Source organism: Ursus americanus, chromosome 5 (assembly GCF_024610735.1).
Source record: "Ursus americanus isolate L20-20 chromosome 5, mUrsAme1.1.p, whole genome shotgun sequence".
Lineage (NCBI taxonomy): Eukaryota > Metazoa > Chordata > Mammalia > Carnivora > Ursidae > Ursus > Ursus americanus.
Genome location: NC_142131.1, coordinates 68,215,190 through 68,238,795, shown reverse-complemented (window position 1 = coordinate 68,238,795; position 23,606 = coordinate 68,215,190). Strand labels below are relative to the sequence as shown.

General features: G+C 47.5%; 1 protein-coding gene across 5 annotated transcripts in view; it reads left to right on the top strand.

The window, feature by feature from the left end:
* Window positions 1-459: 459 nt before the first annotated feature.
* SNCAIP (synuclein alpha interacting protein) overlaps window positions 460-23,606 on the top strand; it is a 150,557-nt gene continuing 127,410 nt past the window's right edge. For 2 of the 5 annotated variants that reach the window (XM_045794853.2, XM_045794855.2), the window contains exon 1: window positions 1,067-1,315. The gene's annotated coding sequence lies outside the window, so the exon portion shown is untranslated. Of the gene's footprint in view, window positions 690-785; window positions 874-1,066; window positions 1,316-23,606 lie in introns of those variants that run through there. The other 3 variants (XM_045794852.2, XM_045794856.2, XM_087862356.1) reach the window with 3 other exon arrangements.

The following is a 23,606-nucleotide window of genomic DNA, read 5'->3' as shown; positions in this document are numbered from 1 at the left end:
ACTTGCTTCCTCACACTTTCCTCTGGGGCAACATCAGGCAAGTAGCCACACCCTGGAGCAAGAGAGTGGCCCTCAATAGCTTTGCTGAGTGAACTTCTCGAGTCCTCTCTCCTGGGAAAGAGATTTCTTAAAAACCATTTAAAGCTTTCCAAAGGGCAAAAGAGAGATGGTCCTGAGCCAATGTTACCATAAATGCTTCCACTCTCCCTGATTTCATTTCGGAAATAAGGAAGGAAAGAGGCAGTCACCACTGCTGGCTTGCCCACACGCCTCTTCCAGCTGCTTCCCCCCTCCCGCCCCCCACCCCCCACCCCCCGCCTCCCATTAAGAAAAAGACGCTAAAAGTAAAGTTCATATTACTGTAGGGCCCGTGGTATATTAAACGTCGTCGAATTAAAAAGCCATTATTTCAGTCCACCCAGCACCCACGCCGGAGCAAAGGACAGTCCGGGCCAAGCCCCCTTGCCATCCACTGGAGGGGGCGAGCCTCGCGAGCGGGAGGGAGGAGTGGGGGCGAGAGCTCCGTGCCAGAGCCACATCCCCTGCCAAAGGCTTCTCAAGCTCAGCAGTGTCCCAGGACTGTGCCCACCTTCTGTTTCCCCTCCCCGAGTCCCTTTTCCCGGTTCAGGCTGGACCGCCGGACGGGTTTGGGGACCAATGAGGTGGCAGCGGCTGACGCGTGGATCCCGGTGAGGGGCGATTTCATTTCCAGGGGGAGAGGCCGCCGAGCGGGGTGGGGGTGGGGGGCTGGGGGCGGAGGAGAAAGAGGGAAGCGGGGGCAAAAAGTAGGAGGGGAGGAGAGGAGCAGCCCAGCTGCGGAGAAGCGAAGGCGGCAGAGGTGAACGCGCGAGAGAGGTGGAGAAGGAAGCGCAGGTTCGCGGACCGGAGCCGGCGGGCGGGGAGGCGGCGCGGGAGGGGCGTGGGGCGGCCGGGGAGGGTCGCCGGCACTCAGGCGGAGCGGGACTCGCAGCTCCGGTTTGGGGGGGCGGGCGCAGGGCGCGCGGCGGCTCCCGCGGCCCCGGCGGTGTAGCCGCGCCCCCGTCCCCGGCGGTGCGCCCGCGCCGCGCCCCGCGTCCCCCGGCTCCGGCTCCGCGCCCGGCCGCCCCGGGGCTGCCCCCGCCCCGAGCGCGCCGGTTGGGGGGCCGGGGGAGCGGCGCCGGCGGCCCGGCCGCATTGTGACGTAGCGGGGCCGCGGCAGCGCCTCTGCCGCCCGCCCGCTCCCGCTGCGGCCGTTCCTGCTCCCGCCGCCGCCGTCCACCCGAGCGTCCGTCAGTCGGTCCGCGCTCCCGAGTCGCCGGCGCGCCGGGCGCCCCCGGTGAGTCCAGGTCCCCCGCGGGCGCGGCGGGGAAGCGGGGGGCGGCGGCGCGGGCGGCTGAGCCTTTCCAAGTTTGCACCGGGCGACCCCGGCGGGTGTCGCCCCTGCTCCCCGCAGCCCCCGGGCCCCCTTTGTGCAGCGAGTCCCGGCGGCCCGGGCAGCGGCGGCGCCTCTGCAGAAAGGCTTTGGGGGAAGGTCTCTATAGTAACGGTGGTGGCGGCTGCCGAGCGGCAGCTTTACTCTGGGGAAGGGGGGACTCAGCCCCCGCCTCGGTTGCCAAAGGATTGTTCTTTTCCTTTGCCCGTTTCGCGTGGTTTTTAGCCGTGCTGCCACCTCACATGGTATCGGAGGCAGGGATGGGCAGTGCCCCGGCTCCTGAAAGCCCAGATACTGAGGGGCCAAGTAATACTAACAGCGACAGTACCAAATGACAATAATAATCAACGCGAAAGAGGGACGTCTGGGGTTGCTGCCGCCCCGGGGAGCCCCCGCGCATTCCGGGGGGCTCCCTGGCTGCCCGGTGCAGCCGGGGCTCAGACCTGCCCCGGGCGCTGTCCTGCTTCCCAGGCTCGTCAGCCTCGATTTTCGCCCGGAATGTGCCTCTCTGGCCTTCCCTCGTGCTGACGACTTTCATCTGCAGGTGGTAAGTGAGGTGAACCGGTATTTTGGCTATTGTCAAATGCCACGTTTTGTTTATTTCATTTTTACGAAAAGAAAAGAAGGGAAAATTATGAGCCATTACTGGCAGCCATACAGTTTCCACAGGAAATACTAGCATTCTTTGAGGAACACGCTACTGCTTGCAGCGAAGAAAGTCTTTACCAAACAAAAAGGCAACAGCATTGTTGCTCATTTTCAATGGACCGCTAGGAGGGGGGGTGGGGGTGGTTTGGGGAACGTGTTGTTTTTTCCTGTGGGAACGTGGCTTTCCTTGGGAAAGTTCATTGAGGAAGCCGTCCTGTTGTTGTCCGTTTTACCCTGGTTGGTGGCTGGGCCTCCTCACTCCTGTGGACTATTACTGACAAGTGTCCTTCAAAGAGCCTGGAGGCAGGGAAGCGCCCAGAGGAAGGGAGAACCGGTGCAGGACAGTCTCGCCACACACCACGTGCTGTGGAGCCCGGCCAGGGTGCAGTTTGCAAAATGAAATAAGGGCTGTCTGGGGAGGTTTATGAGGATTACATGTGTGCAGAGCATGTCAGTTCTCCAAGGTGTCACTCTAAACACGTAATTTTCGAGCACCACTTTCCTTGCTGAGTCTGCAGGAAGGCAAAAAACCTATTTTTCTGATGACGGAGCAGACATCCCAACTGGGAATGGGTTGAAATCTGTATTTCATTTGTACGTATTGAAATTTTAAAAGGCAGCGAGAACAAGGTCTAGGGAAGCAGTATGCTAATGTATTCACATCTGGGAGAGACCGTCTATTGGCTCTTCCTGATGCAGCCCAATGTTAATTTACAGTCCGAGGGGTTAGAGTGGAAGGAGATAGCTTTAAGGGCTTCTGAAAACTATTTGAAGAAGGTGTGACATTTTGCTGCCAATCCCAGCAGTCTCTCCCGAAGGCAGTTTTAACTGAAGATTAACCCCTAACCAATTATGTAGGAGTTCCCAGGTCTAGAATCAGAAAGAAGATGGTGCTTCTCTTCAGGATCTTTTGGACATCTCAGAAATACAATATAAAAACATACGGGATGTGACTTTGAATGTAAACTTCATTTTCTCCATCAGAAGCATTTCATGAGGAAAGGTTACAAGAGAGTAGATGGGAAGTGATGCTGCATTTATTGATTCGACATTTACCCTGTGTTGGTGTCCAAAAGGAAGTGACTAGCGCAGATGAATCTCTCTTATACGATGTGCAGATGAATCTGTCTATATACTATGTCCCAGCTTTGCTAATATTCCAGGCGGTTGGTGCAGGTGTCGGTGGAAATGTGCCACGGAGGCCAAGAAACTTTGTGTGCGCTGTCGTTTTGGAAGGAATTGTAGTAGTACTTTACTGCTCTTGAGAGGAGGGAAACCCACACAAACATCTAATACAAACAAATGATCTTTGATATTATCCGAGAAAGCCTGGAGCTGTTTTTCTTGCCAGATTTAAGGCACTGCTTGTCAAGAGAGGAAATCTTGCAAGAAGCAGGTGCACCATTATAAGAAACACAAGGGAAATTCTCTTTTAAATGCAAAATCTAATTGAACAGCAACAAGAGAATCAGTGACACTCTTAGAATAGAAGCCTTGTTTTTGGCAGTCTGTCAGGTTACAGTTGCAAACCACATAGGCGAAATATGTGTCTTGGGAGAACAATAATATCCTGGCGAAAATCAAACAATTGCCTCTGTGAAACTTTTACCCTTATATATTTGTTTCCTTGTGTGCCTTTGATTGATAGGCAGACTTAGTTATGAGTAATTTACTGAAAATGAATCAATGAATCGGTTACTTTTATGATATATACTTTACATGATTTTGCACTTCACATGGGTGAGATAACTAGATTTCATTTTTTATGGTTTGGCATCTTCGCTCTCTTTTAAGCTTTAAAAGTTAATGATCAAGTTATGTGTTGAGATGATGACTGTGAATTGATAAGATGGATGGCCGGGCCCTGGAAAAGCACTAATTGGTTCCTAAGTAGTTATAGGGTATTCACTTTGTGCATTTGTGGCATATAAAAATATAAAACGCACAGACTCTTTTACAAGGCACTTCGAAGGGAGGAACTAGGACACATGAAAGGTACTTTGCGATCGAGCGCCCAAGATGCTAAATAGTAATTGGAAAGGAGTTGTGAGGAGAAAATGACCAAATCAGCTCAGACGTTTTATCAGTTATGTGTCGCTGCATAACCCATCACCCCAAAATGCAGCTGCTTAAACCAACTACTGAAGCTCAGGACTCTGCGGTCAGTGCTTTGGGCTGAGTTCAGCTGGGTGGTTCTTCTGCTGACCTTGACCGGGGTTCCCTTGGGCATCTTCAGTCCGCTGCTGGGTGGGCTGGTGGCAGGATGATGTGGGATGGCTTCAGTTACGTCTGGCAGTTACCATGCTGTTAGCCAGGTAAACAGGTGACCAGGACGTGTACCTCCCATTCTTGAGCAGATGAGACTGGACCCCTTTACATAATAAACACTATACCAAGAGCAGCAAAAGAGCAAGTGTGAAGCCTCTGCATATATCCTATTTGTTCCTCTCCCTTGGTCAGATCAAATCACAAGGTCACCCTGCATTCAAGGGGTGTAGAAAGACTCCACTTATAGTGAGAGGGAGCCACAAAAAAAATTGTAGCCTTCTCCCCTCCCCAATTTACTGCATGTTTGAAGACTTGTTTTGGCAAATGTTTTCTACGAAGGAAGAGTCCATTGTAAGTCAGGAGAGATTAGTGGGCAGTCTAGAATTTAGTTTAGGGAATGCCTGTACATCACTGTCCTGTAGTCTTTGTCCTGTAAACCTTGGGTAGGGTGAGGAATAATCCAACGATAATAAAATTTGAGTCACAGGCTTCTGCCACTGGCATCAGGATGGTTTGGAGGCGGTAGGCTGGTGGCAGAGTCAGCAGACCATTGCTGGGAGGTGAGGAAGGTTCTGGCAAAGGAGGAGGCAGAGACAAAGGGAAAGAAGGGATCACTCTGGGGGGGGGGGTGTCCCATATTTTAGGATTAGGTGACTGATGGTGATAGGGCATTACTGAAAGCCTCCAGTCAAAATTATTCTGAAATTTTGAAAAAGCTTAAGTGGCTGAAGGAACGATTGTGCCGTCGTAAGAAATGGAGAAATCAATAAGTGATTTATTTGGGGGGAGGAGAAAAATTCAGTTCCAGAAAGCTTGATTCAAAGAGATAAATTGAATGTGAAAGTACTTTATAAGCTGCAGAGTATGCCATGGCTGTTAGCTGTTGCTTGGTGCTTAAATTGCAGTGAATTGTAAACACTTGGGTTTCTCTAGAGTAAAGCAACAGAAGCCAAAAGGCAATCTGGAGAATACCCCAAGGGTCAAAGGGAGGTCAGAAGAACCACTTTCAGGATGGGAACGGAACTGCTGTTGGGGTCCGGGGAGTAAGAACTCACGTTCCTTTTCTGCAAGGCACAGCTGGAGGTCTGCTCGTGGATTTCGCATACCTGCAAAGAGAAAACCTTTGGATGCACCTGGGTGGTTCCCTCGGTTGGGTGTGTGTTGGTTTCGGTTCAGATCATGATCTCAGTCATGAGATGGAGCCCTGGGTCCCGGGTCAGGCTCTGTGCTCAGCACAGAGTCTGCTTGTTCCTCTCTCCTTGCCTTTACGCCTGTTCTCTGTTTCTCTCTCTCTCTCTCTAATAAATAAATAAAATCTTACAAAGAGAGAGAAAGAGAGAGAAAACCTTTGGCCCAGTGTGAACGGCATGCACACTGCTTAGCTGGGCACGTCGGTTGACCACCCCACCAAGATGGCGTCCAATGGGGAGTCTGTAGGTGCTTCCTCAGAGGACAAGGGCGTACTGCTCTCAGAAGTGGGAAAGGACACAGGGTGGAAAAACCAACAGTCGCCCACCAGAAATGAGCCCTCGGAGATTTATTTCGACCTCACCCCTGAGAAGCCCATAGGGTAGGAGCTGACAGTTCAGGCATACTTCCATAGAGCTCTGTAGGTGCCTTAATAAGAGTTAAATCCGTGCTAGTGTCGGGGGCTTTTCCTGGCAGGAGAGTAAAGACAGAAGGCCCAACATCGTGCCTCATCCAGGCTCCCCCATAAATGTCAGTGGTTGTTTTATTAGAGGGGAGAGGAATTCAAAACACGTTCGACGCTTTTTCACCTAAGGGCTCGGTTGAGGTGCCGCCTCGCCAGCCTCGTTTTATTGATGGCTGGTCTGAGATTCAGGTGGCGTCCTCTCCACCAAGCGCAGCTGCGGGCCAGACAGACACACCTGGCCGCCCTAGCGTCGCACAATTAGTCTGAACGGCACGCACAGCTGCTCGTTACGGACGGGCCTCGGATGGACCCGCTCAAATCCAAGCACACGCTTTTATAGTTTCTTTTGTACAAGTCTAAGAACCCTGAAGATATTCCATAAATGTTAACTTAATGAGTGAATGTGCCCTGATCTGGTGCAGTAACATTTTCTAAAGCAGTCTGGTTTGACTTTTCATTAGTCACAGCAGAATTTGCCATAAAATCCCTAAGTGTCTTTTTTTAGATTCCAATGTTTCAAGGTACTATTGTCTCAGGAATGTAGGTTTTTATAATCCACTGCTCACAGACGTAGACTTTTCTGAGACACAATTTTCTTTACTTCATCTCTTTATCAGCAGCTTTTGGCTGCAAGTCCCAGAAACCCAGTTTATACTTGGTCAGGCGGGAAGGGGCATGTATTGGCTCCACTATGGGAAAAGTTCAGGAAGAATCCAGTTCTGATTTCCCCTCTTCTTCGTGGTGGTAAGATGGTCATCAGCAGCTTCAAGCTTAATCCCTGCAGGAAAAGAGACTAATTTGGGATTAACTCTAATTAGTGGGCACATGCCCATGCGTGCCCCAGCTGCTGTGGCCAGGGGTTTGGTACATGGGACTTGGCTTGTCCTTGCAGACATGCCCAGGCCTGGAGCCTTGGGGAATGGGAGGAGCAGTCGGTGTGCGTGCGGAGGTGGCGGGGGGGGGGGGGGGGGGGGGGGTGGGGGGGGGTGGGGGGTGCGGAAGCTGCCTGGGAGGGTCGTCAGCAAAAGCCCCCTAAACCCAATGGCCTGGAAGCAGGAAAGGGGTGGTTCTTGACAAGAAAATATGGAGAAGAGAAAGTGGGTACCATGCAAGTGAAGGAGCCAGGGTCTGCTCTTGGATCTGTTTTCCCTGATGGACGCACCGTCCTCTCACTCTGCCCCCACGCCATGAACTGGGAATGATCCTGAGGTGACCGCCACCTGCTCAGTCACCAGGACTTCCTGCTGTGTCTCCGTCTTACCCCTTCCCCTGTTAGTTTAGACTTAGAGCCTCCGTTTCACCCTGCACAAGTCCCCTCTGAAAATGCCGCACGCCAGTGTCTCTGTTTCCAGTCGGTCCTCCCTACCATGGCCGGAGGGCTCTTTCTAAAGAGCAATAGATAAAATCGAATCAGGTAACTGCCTAAGAGCCATTCAAAACCTCCTAATCCTGAGGGGGTAGGGGGCAGATGGAGACCGAGCTCCTGAATTCCGTGGTTCCCGGGGTCCCCCTTAATGAGGGCCCTGCCCCCTGCAGCTACAGTGGGTGAGTAGGAGGGAGGTGTTCGGCAGGGCTTCCTCTAGCTGCCCACACTGTCCCATGCTGTCCTGAGCTGGGCAGCACCAAGGGCCCCACACGCTTCATTTTTCTCTCATTTTCATGTGTTTGCCTGTGCTTTTGTCTCTACGGAATGTTGTTTCCCCTTTCTTGACCTTACTTGACCTTACTTGACCTTGAACATCCCCCCCCCCCTTCCACATGCAACCCAAGTGCTGCTCTTGCGAGAAGCCTTTGCTGAACTCTGGGTCCTGCTCCGCGGTGCCCGCTGGGGATGTGCGACTCTCCCTCCCCGTGTGCTGACCGTGACCGCTGCCTGCTGCCTTCTCGTCTTCGCGTCTCCCGGTGCCTAGTGCTGGTGCCTGGTGCCGGGCTCCTCAGAGCGAATGTAGTCGAGAAGCTGTAGAAGAAGGAGTGAAACCTCTGTGCTGAGTCATTCATCTTGGTGATTGTCCAGGTTTACTCTATTTCCTTCTTAAATTTGCATCTCACAGCGTTGGCTCCGAAAGCAGGTTCTCTTTGAAATCGCTGCTCAGACTCTTCTCAACTGTTTCCCCAGCTCTTGGTATGCTCAGTGTCTGCTTGGTCGCTAACAGCCACTTCAAGGAAGAGGCTGAAAAATATCAGCGGCCCAAAGTCAGTCTCGAAGCTGGAACGTACGGCTCAGAGACCAGATGAGAAATACCTTTTTTTTCCCCCTGCCATAAAAGAGGTTATTTAATAGTTAATATTTATGAGGCACTTACTCTGCGTTGGGTGCTTAACAGATGACTTACAATTATTTTCTTATTAATTCTCACAGCAGCCCTAGGAAGGAGGTATTACCATTACCCATCCTTTCTCTGCATGTGAAGAAACGAAGATTTACAGAGTTGAAGGGCCTTGCTCGCCACTCAGGTCCTTCTTCCTGGAGACTGCCCAGCTGTCAGACACTCCTCCAGGTTGCTGAGGAGCAGAGGCAAGCTTTGAATGGGCTCCTCCAGTTCACCCATTACAATTTTTGTTGTTATTGCTCTAACATGAAATGACCACCTTCTAAGAATAAAACATGCCCCTTCCTCCCCTGGCCTTTGAATATGTCCAAAAGACTATGGAGAAAGATGTGTTTAAAGCAGTAAGGACTCTGGGTCCTATAGCTGAAATGAAGACGGATGTCTGCCTTAGAAATTTCCAGTCATATTCCTATGATTCTGCTGTTCCCAGATAATGAAGGCCTCCAGTGGAGGTTGAACCACTGTGAATAAAATGCAGGTGCCCTGAATCGCCCAATGGAAGTCTTAGCTCTGAGGATCACTCAGAAACTGAGTCCATAGGTTGGTTAAATGAGCCAAACACTTTGGAAGCCACAGCAGCTCAAAGGTTCTGTTTTGTTTTTTACCAGTTTTCAGTCTGAGAGTTTGTGGAGGATTTTTTTTTTAAGATTGTACTTATTTATTTGACAGAGAGCAAGAGAGCACAAGCAGAGGGAGCAGCAGAGGCAGAGGGAGAAGCTGACTCCCTGCTGAGCAGGGATCCTGATGGAGGAGGGGCTCCATCCCAGGACCCTGGGGTCATGACCTGAGCCAAAGGCAGATGCCTAACCGACTGAGCCACCCAGGTGCCCCAAGCCTGTTGAGGTTCTGATGAAAGCTATGGATACTTTCCTCAGAAAACATAGATGTGCCCCCACACCACGGTGTTCACGGGTATCCGGGGTCTGTGGAAGCCCATTTGTGGATTTGCTGGGGCTCCATAGACTCCAGGTTAGAAGCCTTGTTTCAAAACTGCAATCTGGAAGAAAGATAATAGCCACTGTAGTATATTGACCACATTCTGCAGGTCACTGGTCACCGTTTATGCTGTGTTTACCCTGTGCCAGTCCTTTTGGAGAAGTACAGAGCAGCTAAGCACCCCTCTAAGACACGGATTATGAGCCCTGGGAAGGGGTGGGAAGTGAAGTTAGGGGAGGAACTCCATCTCCCAGCTAGCAAGGGGTGAGAGTGGGATCCAACGCAGGACCCACACCTGTATCTCTGGTACTTCACGCGGCCTCCATGCTCGCTCCTCTTACCATGCTGAGCATGAGACCTGTGCCCCAGAAATTCTGAGCCATTGTTAGCCCTGACTCCCCTCCCACTTCAGTGCCCCTGTTGGAAGTGGGCCACAGGGCTGTTTCTGCTGCAGGAGCCACTGGGAATGTCTCTGGTGCAGGAGCTAACAAGGGTGGGGCAGGTCTCAGCTCCTCTCCTCCTTCCCCTGTGATGGCAGCTCACACCCGCATCTGAGACACACGGCACTGCTACTGGACCCTGCCTAGCTGAGCTCCTCGCTCATTCCTGAGTGCAGTTTGCACACCCAGAAACGTTATCTGCTCCGGGTCTCCACTGCAAAGCTGGCTGCAAATTCTCCATAGGAACCCCTTCCCCAGACAGTTATTTTGAGCCCGCTGTAAGACGGGCACCTCTCAGAGCCAGAGTGAGCATACAGATGTGGTTCCCGAGCTCATGGCATTTCCATCGAGTCTATATCTCGCCGGGAAGGGGGCGAACAAAGAAATAAAGTGTGATGTTCTAGGAGAAAGGAAGTGTAAAGGATTGATTCTACTCCAGTTTCCATTCTTTGCGGCTTTACAACTCTCGGCACAAATGTGTCTCTTTCTCTAGCACTTTCCTCCTTCCCCTGGGATGTTGAGAGTGCCGCAGATTTCCAGAGACCTGAGTAGACAGAGTAACAGGGACCCAGGCGCCCCAGTGCATCTCAGCCACCCCTTTGCAGATGAGCAGATAGAGGGACCAGATGACAGGCCAGATGGGGTGGAGACACGGGGCTAGCTAGTTTGTCTGGTCCCCAGCAGAGCACGGCTCCCTGTAAACCACAGGCTGCTTCTAATTTATTTGTGATGTGATGATTGTCATTTTGGCCTTTATGTTGTGGTCTCTCTGCTGCACATGAATCTGGCTCCGGAAGCTCACACACTGCCAGCCTCTGCTCTGTCTTTGCAGCCCCTAAGAGGGGCCCCTGGAGGGTCTTTTCTATGCAGTTCCTTTTCCCTGCTTACCCACCTGCGCCCCCGCCTGCCCCCGAGCCAGCCTCCCAGGTTCTTTCCCCAAGTGTTGCCTCATGACTCCTTAGGCCAGAACTGACGTATAGAAATAATAGATCCCTAACTGTGAGCTAGGTAATTTCACATTCTCTAGTAAGCACGTAAAGAAAAGTAAGAGGACACAGGTGGAATGAATTTTAATAATATATTTTACTTAACCTGAGATAGCCCCAATATTAGCATTTCCAAATGTAATATAAAAAATCATTAACCAGATTCGTTTCATTCTTATTTTCCATATTTTCTGAAATTTGGTGTGTATTTTACTTTTAACTCAGATGCTAGGCACACTTGTGAGGCTCAGGAGACACGTGTGGCTTGTGGCTCCCATCGTGGACTCCAGGCTTGGGCTCTGAGGAGGCCTAGGGAGTCCCAGGGGCAGACTCAGTGACCTAGTGCCTCTGGCTCCCTCAGCAGTTAGCTTGGACCTCCACTCTTGCCCCTGCTGGATGTGGCTGACTACGCCCTCGAATGTGGGCTCTTGAAGTTAGGGAATGCGTCTGTCATCTTCCTGCCCCCAGTGAGGAATGCAGTGTGTAGGAGGCCCACAGTTGGCCTTTGGTACGTTGGGAATTCATTAACGGATGAGGAAAGGTCATTTGTTACCCCAGGAGCTGCAGGGATTGGTGTGTGTGTGTGAGGCTGGGGGAGTTGCCTCGCGTGACCTCCCTTTGCTGTCGCTGCCCAGCTTTATCCAGTGCCACAGAAATGCATGTGAGTCAGACTGAACGGACAGAAAGCCTCTACAGTGAGAAGGGATGGCCCAGCCTAGCATTGTTCTGAGCTCCCACAAGTCCGCGTTAGCTCCAGGCTTTACCTCCGTTAATACCGACTGCTAGGACAATTACACACAGCCCAGAGTGTTAAAGCTTAATGGTCTTATTTAGCAGGATAACAACAACAAAACCCCCAAATATACGGAACAGGCCAAACACCAAAAAGGTCAACTGAGATCCAGAGCGTTCAATATGCAGGGAAAGAACTGCTGTGTCAGGGAGCTCTCAGAGTCATCGTCATGAGAGCTTTGTCAGTTTCCAGTGGTTTTGGACGCATCGCACCTCCCTGGGGAGAACAGGAGATTGATATCCTGAGTAAACTAGCGTTTGCACGTACAGTTTTTAAATTTTGCAAGTGCTTCGAACCCACTAATGGGCATGTGCTTTTGTTTGTCCACTTGACCCCTCCTGGTAAATGTCCCTTGAAGTAATTGATATAACCGGGTCTCACAGGTTGGCAGGCCCACAAAGCCGTACTAACCACATATTACAATAAATGCAAGGTTTGAAAATGGAAGAGAATATCGCTGTTTGATCTGTGAAGTCCCATAAGTATTTTAAGGGGATCTGGTCTCAGAGAAGAGTACGGTTACCTCAGGCCCAATTAAAGCGTGCTTTGAAATAGAAAATGGAATCAGGCATCACCTCTGTTTTACCGTTGATGACCAGTTTCAACCTGGAAGGCTCACAGACCCGCTTGGGGGGGGTTGTGTCTCAGAGGGCACACAGGGAAAAGTCAGTCCTCTGTCACACACCATGAGGGGGCGGGGCGGGGATGAATGAACCTTAGGAAATGTTTGAACAGTTCCTCAGCTAAACTGCTTGGAACAGTTTGGAGACAAGGTAGCTTGCCAGTAGTTTTGCGAAGTAGATTCTAAAAAGTTAAGAAAAAAAATCATAGGCTACATCATGGACATCATGACTGAACACTAGCCATTGTTTAGGTAATTTGAAGATTCTTTCTTTAATAAGTCAAGGATGGTTCGAGACAGATAGAGCTGTACATCTTTTGGCTCCAGTTTGGAGAATGCTGCTTTCATTTGAATCTCTTAGAAAGGAACCCGTGCCTCTCTGTGACTGTAGTATACTTCGTCCAACATGACGGCTCTGCTCTGCTGTGTTGGTGTAATTGAAAACCTATAAAAAGGCTGAGAGCTACTTTTGAATTGGCTCAGTGAACTTGGACTGGATCTGTCAAAGTGGTGAAAGGTTTAAAGGAATTTTCATAAATGAGGTCTCCAAGCTGTGTTTTAACCATCGAATTCCAATGAACTCCAAGGCCTGTGAACTTGGAGAATAGCGCCTCGGAGAAGAGCAGTCATATCAAGATGGAAATAAATGATTCATTTTCATTCCCCGAGTTCTGCAGACATAAGCACACTTAACTGCTGATCATCATAATTTAGAAGTACTGTTGTGCACTAAAAATACAATTTAAAAGTCTAATCTTTAATTAAATTGAGTACTCACAGATTAACATGGTGACAAATCTTGGGAGCCGGGGATAGCACAATGTTTACTCCTGTTGCTAGGAAATAGCAGAGCTCTTTGTAAGTTACAGATTGATTTGGTAAGTAGAGGGATGTGGGCTTCTCCCAGCGAGGACCTGATGGGTTTCTTCTCAGTTTCTGTTTCATAATGTATGTAAATGAATGTCGTGTAGCAGAAATCCTGCACATTCAGAGCTTTCGTTGGCGACAGAGAGCACAGGTGTGTGCACCTGAGTAAACATTTGGGAGATCTTTGAAAGGGTGAGCTCTTAGACGAAATAAACATCATCGAGTGTTTGGGTTTTTAATGAACTGGGTTTTTCCATTTGTTAGAATTATCGAGAAAAAGGATTGCTCTTTAAATTATAATTACCATGAGGCTAATTGATGGTTTTGCATTCTTGCCATTTGTGGGAAACTGTGAAATTAGTACAGAAATTTGAGACAGGTTGATGGTTTTCCAGAATCATTAAAACTCGCATGTAGGAAATCAACTCTGCTATCCCTTTTTTTCTCCTCTCCCTCCCTTTGGCAAACCTCTCTGCATGACACATTGTACAATAGTTTTTAAAAATGCAAAGATAATGCTTGCACAGCATGAAAGGGAGTTGCTGTGCCAGCTCACTTGCCTTGTCCCTGAAAAGACGAAAGATTTCTATGTGCTATTTCAGTCAGGATCAGGCAGAGAAGAGTGGCCTCCTCAAGCTCAAAAGTAGAACTGAGAAAAAACCCACAGGGACAAATTACTATTTGGTCTGTTTGAGGCAGGCCCTTATCTATGGAGCTGGTATTTCAAACTGGAGTGCCCTCCTAAGAGATGGGAAAAGAGTAGAATACTTGATTGTCTCCAGGAACGACATCAGGGTTAGGATGCTCATTACAGGGTTTTAGCCTGTATCCAAGCTCGGAACAACGTGGGGAGAAGGAAAGGATGGTGCTGCCTGGGGGGCAGGGTCATGATGCACTCCCAGATGTGCCCCCATGACCTCTGTTGGTAATTAACACACTTTCAACTTCCCTCTGCATAATTGTTGACTCATTACTTGCAGAAAGCAGTTGTTGATTTTGGTAAGAATTGTTTTCTCAATCCGTGCAAGTCCCTAACACAGTCCCAAGTATGTATTCTCTGACCAGTATATGTTGGCTGGATACATGAATCTTTCAACATGTCTTGAAAATAAATGTATTAATATTGTAAGACCTAAGGCTTACTCTGTTGCAGTAAATAGTGGTTAGGGACTTGTCTTCTCAAAAGATAGCGTTGTGTCACCTATGTTACGTATATTCAGAACATCCTTCCGAGGCAGGATACTATCAAACAAGGGGGCAGAATGCCATGTGATGGAAGGTTTCACTGCTCAGCCCCTAGTCGGAATAGGTGATGGAATTGTAAGAGGTGAGGGACATGCTATTATAGAACTTCCCTTTCAAGAAAGGAATTTGGGGTTTTGACTATAATCAGATGGACAGGTGAGAGAAAACTAGCACACACATTCCAAGCTTCTTGGGGGTGGCAATTATTTACCATCATTCTGTCTCCCCAGACACCCGACAGCATGCTTGTACATGGTGTGGGATAAAGATGGCGGGCAGAAGACAGAATACCATACTGGTTATGAGCTTGTACCCCCTCACCTTAGAGCAAAGCTTGGCTCAGTCTCCTATACCGTGTGTGCTTTCACATACTTACGGAACCTCCTGATGTTTTGACATTATTCTCTTACTAACAGATATTTATTGATGACCTCACTTATTCAGGGTAAGTTTTGGATGCTTGGGATAAATGGGAGTAGTGGATAATTGGGCCCACTGTCTTCTTTCTCTACCTGCTTTGTGTGTGCTGAGATGTTTGAACTGAATCAGCAGGCTCCTTTTGTTCTCTAGCTTCTGGTTGGGTCTGGCCAGTGGGAGGCATTATCAGGACATAAGCAAGTGGGTAGAAGAGAGTTTGAGCTTTCGACTTCCTGGATTCCCTCCTTACCAGGTTCCCTCTTGCTTAGGCAGGCCACGGCTCCTGGCAGGGAGCCAACTCCCTGAGGCTGCCTTCTAAATTCTGGTAACTCTGCCCTCCTACAGACGCTTCATGCTGGGAACCACTGTCCTTCAGACTCACTCCTTCACTATGCCATCTCTTGGAGTTACTCTAAACCCCTTCCACACCTTTGCCCACAGTCTCTTTGTTAAACTACACTCGAATTGCATTTGTGTGTGCCACCTGTTTGCTGTTGGGAACCTGACCCAAGTGACTACCTGTCTCAGAGGTCATTGTGAGAATGACATGATTTAGGGAGAATTTAAAACAATGATGGGCTCTTAGTAAGTACTCAACAAGGTTACGTGTTATTATCATCATTGAGTTTTGTGGGGTTTTTTTTTCAGAGTATTGGGTTTGCCATAAGAATTATTACCGCACTGTGTTAAAATCTTAAAAAGGTGAGAAGAAAACAAGGGACATGTTACAAAGGTTAAAAATGGTAACTGCGAACCAGACGGAGAGCGAGGGCTAAGGTCAGCAAGTGCTCCCATGGCAGAGCTAAAAGGTCAATTAAAGATTTCTGACTTTGTTCACTGCACAGGCTACACAGTCACCACACAGTCCAGAAAAGAAAGTAACAACTTCAAACTATTTAGTCACTTAAAACATCACCTACGTGGGATGACTGGCTAGGCTTCATGCAGCAAACCCTATCTGTGACCGCTGATAATAATTGGGCTGAATCACGGATATCTCCGCATCTTCAACTTCGTGACCGTCAGGGCTGGGACTGAGCATTTTCACACCCATGCCCTCCTGGTAGTTTCAAGACAGATGGTCCTCAGGACTGGATTTCTTCTAGGCTCTCAGGTGTAGACATGCTTCTGCATAATCAGAGCTGAATAGGAGACCAGCAGTATGATGCTGAGGGAGTCGATTTTCTGTATGTCCCCATTTTTCTGACTTCTGTCTGCGAGTTCTCATCTTGAGTCCCACAAAACAGGTCACTGTGATATTTGGAGTCATCTTGTCTCATCTTACAGTACACTGGTCAAACTGTTGGTCAAGAATGAAAAGTTAAGGGAGTCCCTGAAGAGGTAGGGGCCCGCTTGAAAACAAAACTTCCTGCGACTTCTTCCCATTTGATGATGAATTTGTCGTAGTTGTTGAAATTTCAGACTGGATGGATGTATCTTTCAGTGGCTTGGAAAGATTGTGCGAGTGTTCTCAAACTAGACGGAGTGAATTTCAGAAATGTCTCGTTTTTACAATTAAGTAGAGTCAGGGGAGGCATAGCAATTGGAAAAGCCTTTTGATGTCAGTCCAAATAAGGATTTATATACTGTCCCTTTTGTTCAAGGAGCTGAGTAAGGAGAAAACAGCTCCCGTTGCCAGAATTGCTGATGCTTCTGGAAGGAATGATTGTCATTTGAACATTTGGATCTCTTTTTATGCTCTCACGTTTGGCTTTCAAGTCAACCCTAGGTAGGCTTCCTGCCTTCTTCCACTATGAAGACTGTGCTTTTCATATATCGGGCACTTAGCAAACGGGAAGTTTCCTAACTCTTTAGCTGTCCTCTGCGTATTTATTGTCTTTAAACTGTCCTTTCTGGACGAGGTATTACGTTAAAGTGCCCTCATGAGCTCCCCGTTGATCCTAACGAAGCTTCCCGTTGCTTCATTTCAACCCTTTACTTGTGCTTAGGTTCCATCTTGCTATTTTTTTTTTTTTGCCTCGACTTAAGTACCGTGGCATTTTCGCCAAGAGGAACCAGTGTATTCACAGCGTTCATTATTCTGAATGATGACACTATTGTCACCACATCAATTGTGTTGACATGAGTACTAGTCACGTGGGAATAAAATTAAATTCTTAGTCGATCGTACCAAACATATCACGTTACTGGACCCAAAAACCTTCTGTGGCCTCTCGCCAAACAGAAGTAGAGACAGGAGGGGCACCTGGGTGGCACAGCGGCTAAGCGTCTGCCTTCAGCTCAGGGCGTGATCCCGGCGTTCTGGGATCGAGCCCCACATCAGGCTCTTCCGCTATGAGCCTGCTTCTTCCTCTCCCACTCCCCCTGCTTGTGTTCCCTCTCTCGCTGGCTGTCTCTATCTCTGTCTAATAAATAAATAAAATCTTTAAAAAAAAAAAAAAGAAGTAGAGACAGGAGTCCTTTAAAGGTGAGTAACTGATGGTGTTCACAGATGAAAGACCCATTACTTCACGCAGTCATTCTGTAAACATGGTCTGATACCTTTCCTTGTGTAGATGCAGTCTTTTCCTTCATGAACTTTCTGCCTCGTGGAGGAGAGAAGCTTGTATGTGCAGAGTAGAGGTGCGAGCAAGTTCCATACGAGTGAGGAGGAAGGAGCCGTGAACTCCACCGGAGATGGGGAGGCAGGTGGTCAGATTATCAAGGGCTTCCCAGGCAAAGTGACCATTGATTTAGAGTTCAAGGCCACATGGGTGTTCACCAGGCAGAAAATGTAGGGGAGGGTGGAGGGTCTGACAGATATGAAGGATAAAGTATTTTGATGTGACTTCACATCAAAATGTGAAGGATAAAGTATTTTGATGTGACTTCATGGCAAGATAGATGGTGTGGAGTGGCAGGAGAAAATGTCAAAAGGATGACCGGGGCCAAATCTTCATCTGTTTCCCACTATGAATAAAGGGGGCTTATGTTTCTTTTTCAGTGAGTGGTGCTAATAAATAATCCTACATAGATTCTTGCATCATCCATTCTCAAGGCTTATACTATCACCTGTGTTGGTGACTTCCAGATTTTTCTCTCATGTGCAGGGCTAGAGATCCTCTTTTTCTTCTGGTCCTGTACGTTGTGATGTTTCATTAGCTCTCATAGTTTACACCCCCAAAGGAAATTCAGCCTTTTCCTCAAAATCTTGGCCCTTCTTCCATTTCTTAATTTAGTGAATGGCCCCAGCTTTCAAGGAAATTATCTGTTATACTCTGTTCTTTTAAACCGCCCCCCCCCCGTGTCTCCCAGTATCCTCTCCCCACCCCGTGTCTCCCAGTATCCTCTCCCCCACCCGTGTCTCCCAGTATCCTCTCCCCACCGTGTCTCCCAGTATCCTCTCCCCGCCCCGTGTCTCCCAGTATCCTCTCCCCCCCGTGTCTCCCAGTATCCTCTCCCCCCCGTGTCTCCCAGTATCCTCCCCCCCGTGTCTTCCAGTATCCTCTCCCCCCCCGTGTCTCCCAGTATCCTCTCCCCCCCCGTGTCTCCCAGTATCCTCTCCCCCCCCGTGTCTCCCAGTATCCTCGTCCCCCCCCCGTGTCTCCCAGTATCCTCTTACTCAGTAAGTCTTGCCTTGTTTGTTCAGTTACTCTCAACCCATTGACTGTTTTCCATCCACATTTCTAGTGTCTTTATTCAAGGTGTCATCCTTTTTCCCTCTGATTACGATACAACCTCTCAACCCAACCCTTTTCCTTTCTGATTAGTTCCCGCACTATTACCAAGTTGATCTTTCTAAAATTGATTGTGTCAGTGATTGTACCAGTATATTTGCAGTACGTTTTCATTGCCTATGGATAAATGACGTAGAAGCCCTCGTGACTAGCCCTGCACACCTGCCCAGCCTCACGGGTCCCATGGCCAATCCCCCACCCCGTTCCAGACTTATTCAGTGACTTGAAGCTCCCTGTACTTTCCAGTCTAGTAGTCTTCTAGGAATTGTCCTGTTTGTCTTGCCAGACTTCTTACCCTGTGAACTCATTTCCCCCGACCTCTGCTTCCACCCAGGTTGGGGTGAGGTGTTTCCACAACTGTGTGGTGATCATTTACTTTTTTTTTTTTTTTTTTAATTTTTGGTCTCCACTAGACTCACAGCCCCTCAATGCCAGGCTCCATGTCTCATTCATGTCTGCCGTATTCCCAGTGCTTACCTTCCTGTCTGGCACGTAGTTGTAGCAAAAGTAAGAGTGTTTATGAAGCACTTATTATAGACCAGGCAAAGTGTTAATTTATTTACATACATTATCTCCTTTAAAGGGGAAAAACAACATCAAACTCTGTTTCAGAAACAGAACGTGGCAGGAACATGCAGATTGGGTAAGAGATTGGTTACAGGGAGTCAACTCAGGGTGGTATTTTAGCAATCGAGAATTTAAAAGAGAACTCTAGTGTAGAAGCAGTAGAAGTTAAGCGGAGAGAATTTACTACAGTGATTCTTAGAGATACTGAACGGATGGATGGTGGGCGGATGGGTGGATGGAGAGCCCAGCACGTGTTCCTTAGAACTTGCCGTGGAACTGACTTTCCAGGTCTTACTAACCTCGGTGTGATAACCCTATTAGGACTAGAGCAGCAACTGTCTGATGCAGGTGCAGCTGCCGTGGCAACATCCTGAGAGGAAACCAGGTCCAAAGCAGACAGCTTGTAACAGAGTATTATGGGATGGCTTTTAAAAATAGATGTTTAAAACTTTACGTATAAAATCATTAGATTAGGTTCAACAATGTTCAGATAGGTGTGGGAGTCTGTTAATATAATTTAGAATTTTTTTCCATCAAAAATCAAGCTTTGAGCAAAGCAATCCTAAGCTTAGGGATTGTAATCAGAGGGTAATGGTCAAAAGCGTGGACCCTGGAGTCAGACTGCCTGGTTTGAATTCTTGCTCAGACGTATGCTGGCTGTAGGTCCAATTCTTGGGTCCAATTCTTAACCTCTAAAGTGGCAGCACCTTCTCCGTTGGGGTGTTGTAACAATGAGGTGGAAAGAGAACAGCGTGCACTGTCCCATAGTGGGATGTGGCGGCCACTCACTGAAGTCTGGATTGACGTCCGGGTACAAACTCCGTTCTTAGCAGTAGTGGGAAAGGGAGCATTTACTGAACTTGGGCTTCACCTTATTGGGGGTTTTTTGGGTAAGATTTTATTGATTGATTGATTGATTGATTGATTGAGGGAGAGAGCGGCAGAGGGAAAGGGAGAAGCCAGGGAAATCAGAAAGTATTTGCTGATTTAATGAATGACTGCCTATCAGTGATGAACAGTGAACAATGAATGAATGAATGATAGCCCCTTGAAGTATGAACCAAGCGAGGCCCTTCTGACTGACTGCTTTTTGCTTTCCCTGGTTTCTTTGACAGATCAACTCCATACATGTGGCATCTTCCCTCAATTCTCTGTTATTCTCCATAGCTTTACCTTGTGTTATTTTTTTCCTATTTTACTACTTACCCCAACCTATCCTAGGTTTATTTGCTTTTTTATTGTCTGTCACCCCCACCTGAACGTCAGCCTACTTGTGCAAGGCTTGTCTTTGTTCACTGCTATATTCCCCAAAGCTGGTAGAGCGGCTCGTCCGTGGCAGAAAGTCAGTAACTATTTGCTGAATGCAGAAGCGTACAGTTGGAGGCCTGTGCTTAGTAGAGAGTCTTAGGCAGATTGTGTGACCACGTGAATGTGTTTTTGTAAATATCGTTTGCTGAATACATTGGGATGCTTGTGTATGCTTATGAACACATAAAACTGGGAAAATATGAAGTAACCATGGAAACATTTTAAATCACTCTCCAACTCTGAGGCAGTGATTTCAGGTTTCCTTGTGTTACCCCTTCATGTATTTGATAGCATCATCATGTGTTGTCGCGGATATATTATTTTGTACTCGGCCCCTTTTCATCTGGTATTGTATCATCAGTATCTTTTTATGTTTTTACAAACGTTTTTGTAAAGACTTGTATTTAAAAATAATGGAGGAAAAGTACATTTCTTGCCACTTTGCAAACAATGACAGGAATAATGAAAAGCAGAGAAGAAAGTCCATCTGTAGTGAAACAAGTCATTAGCACCAAGCCCAGAGCACTTGAGGTGCACCTGCCCAGCGTGTCATGTTTGGATACAGGTGAAAGGAAGACATAAGAACCTACACTCATCTATCATCTTGAACATTGAGTGAGACCCAGATTTCCTTCAAATATACTGCCCCGCTGTAAAAGACTCCTCCAGGGTCCCCGAGGTGTGTGACAAGACCTAGAGCTGTACAGAGAGTGTGGGAGAAGTTGGGAGTGACTCTATCAACACCCGAGCGTCTGCCGCCGAAAGGCAGAAGGATGGAACTGGAGGGGAAACCATTCTGATGTGCCATTCTGATTGTCCTCTCCCTGGCTTGCTGGCTCAGGGAGCCTGGTCAAAGCCAAGTGCAGAACAGAGAGGGAGCAGGCAGCCATTGCCCAGGAGAGCTTTGCCACAAGGCACATCGGAGCAAGCATTGGGAGGAGCTCGGGACAGAAGAGAAAGCCTTTCTGGAAGAGCCAGCCCAGGCTTTTCGGGAAATTCATGACTTAGTTCAGACGCTGAGAACATGCTAAGACACTAAATAGTATTTGGTGAACTGGAAGAGTGAATACTTTACCCCTGACCTATTTGGTAGAGAGACATCGTCACTAGGGAGAAAAGAACCCGTTAAGATTAGAAGTAAGAATGAAATAGCTGAGCTTGTACAAACCCTGGGTAGTTTACAGAAAGAGGTTAGCGCAAAGATAGGAGCCATAAATCAAAGATTAAGCAACATGGCACAAAAGGGCGTGTGTTTCTGTAACTGGAAAATGAGCCTTGTAGCAGAAGGTGAAGCCGAGCTTTTCAAATTTCTGGAATGTCACTGTTTATTTATGAGCCAAGATAAAACTCATTTTTAGATAAATGACTAAATTGAAATACTATAATGCATACCATTCAAGCACTGTTACGGTTTAAAAATGTGACTATAAAAATGTCACATTATCGCGGAACCTATTTGTTGGTTAGGTGTTTCTCGAGTCCTATCTACTCTGTTTATCGACTCCCACTAGGTTTTACTCCTGCCTGCCTCGCATAGCCAATACACAGCAGCTGTTGTAAAAGCAAGCTATAGGCCTTTGTACCGCACACAGCCCCAAAGATTGCAGGACCTCTCTAAGCCAGAGCTGAAGTTGTTGACCATGATATTTGGTGAAGTAGATGTAAGAGCTCTTCATTGACAGAGACTGTTTGCTGTAAAACCATGGGCTCTTCCAAATTCTAGTTCATTTGATTTGAAGCTTTACATCTTACGTTCTAGTTTTTCTGCCTCTGCCCTTGAGCACTCAAGCTATGATAGTATCTCCTTACCATATTTAACCAAGGCCGAGCTTACTCTATAACTCATTAAAAAAAACAAAAACCCAGCGCATGCCCTGCATATTGTATACCTTGCAGGTTATGAATTGCGATCTACTCTCAGTGTTAGTAAATTGCATTTTACATGTCCTCTGACGCTGCAGATAAAATGTTTAGAGACAGATGACAATAAGAAGTCAGAAACAGTGGAGGATGGAATATAGGCTCTGGCGGACTTGGAGGAGTCGGCCGCCCCAGGAAGGAACAGATCAGTGTGGAAGGCTTGAGCTTTGTGAAGAGGAGAGAAGTGAATCAAGAGAATGAGTCAGAAAAAAAAAAAAAAAAGGATGAGTCAGGTAACATCATGAGAGGATGTCGTGGCATGTTTTGCTGTCTCCAAAGAAATAACAAGAAGAGGAATTCTAGGAAAAGGAAATTAGAATGGCGACTAATAATAGCAAACATGTACATACCATGCACAGGCACCGTCTTAAATGCTTGACATAGGTTAGCAGATTTCATCTTCCTGGTAACCCAGCGAGATAGGAATAATTAACATCTCCACTATATAGATTTTTTTTAAAAGAGTTTTTATTTATTTGACAGAGATAGAGATAGCCAGCGAGAGAGGGAACACAAGCAGGGGGAGTGGGAGAGGAAGAAGCAGGCTTCCAGCGGAGGAGCCTGATATGGGGCTCGATCCCAGAACGCTGGGACCACGCCCTGAGCTGAAGGCAGACGCTCAACGATTGAGCCACCCAGGTGTCCCTCCACTATATAGATTTTAAACAAAAAAATAGCTTAGAAAGTTGAAGTAACTTGCTCAGGTCACACAGCTAACAAGAGGCCCAGCTGGGATTTGAACCTGGGGACCTTAGATTCAAATCTGTGCTCTTAATCATTAGCCTGTATTGTCTCTTTCAGACATGGATGACAAATTCAGATGATTTATCAAGACTTTAACTGTTTATTGTATGAAAGAGTTGGCAGGCAGGTCTTTGTTCGAGGTCAACACCTGAGTAATTCATAAGAAAGGGCCAACAGAGAGGTGATGAGATAAAGAGGGCACACGAGTTCCCGTCAGTGGGATCAGGTAGTGAAATTGAGGGAGGGAAACCGTAGGGTGGATTAGAGAAAATATTTTAATAGCAAAGCCTTATCTGGAAAATGTGGATTCATATTAGAAAAATTGTTTCTTGTACAAGTTCTATTTTGCAATTGAGAAATATCTTATTAAAAAATATTCTAATATAATGCACCTTTGCAGTGTTCCTAGATTAAGTAGCATATGGGATATTTCATTGTCACCACTATTCAAATGTATAAAACACTGATTCTGAGTAAGTGTCCAGTAATTTGTGGATTATTCCTACAAAGTAGGCCCCTTGGGTGAAAGGGATACTGACCCTAAAGGTGTGGATTTAGTTATTGCATTTTTCAGGAAATGTTATTAAATTGCCAGAGATATTATTAAATCAGTGTAGGTTTGGCCAGAAGGTACTTTTAAGTGCATTTGACAAAGTGCCTTCACTTTTAACAACTAACACAGCTGAAAGGGTGAGAGGAAGATTTCAAGGCAACTCAGATACCTATTTTCAAGCATTTTTCCCGTTTCCACTTAACAACCAAGATACTGTTGA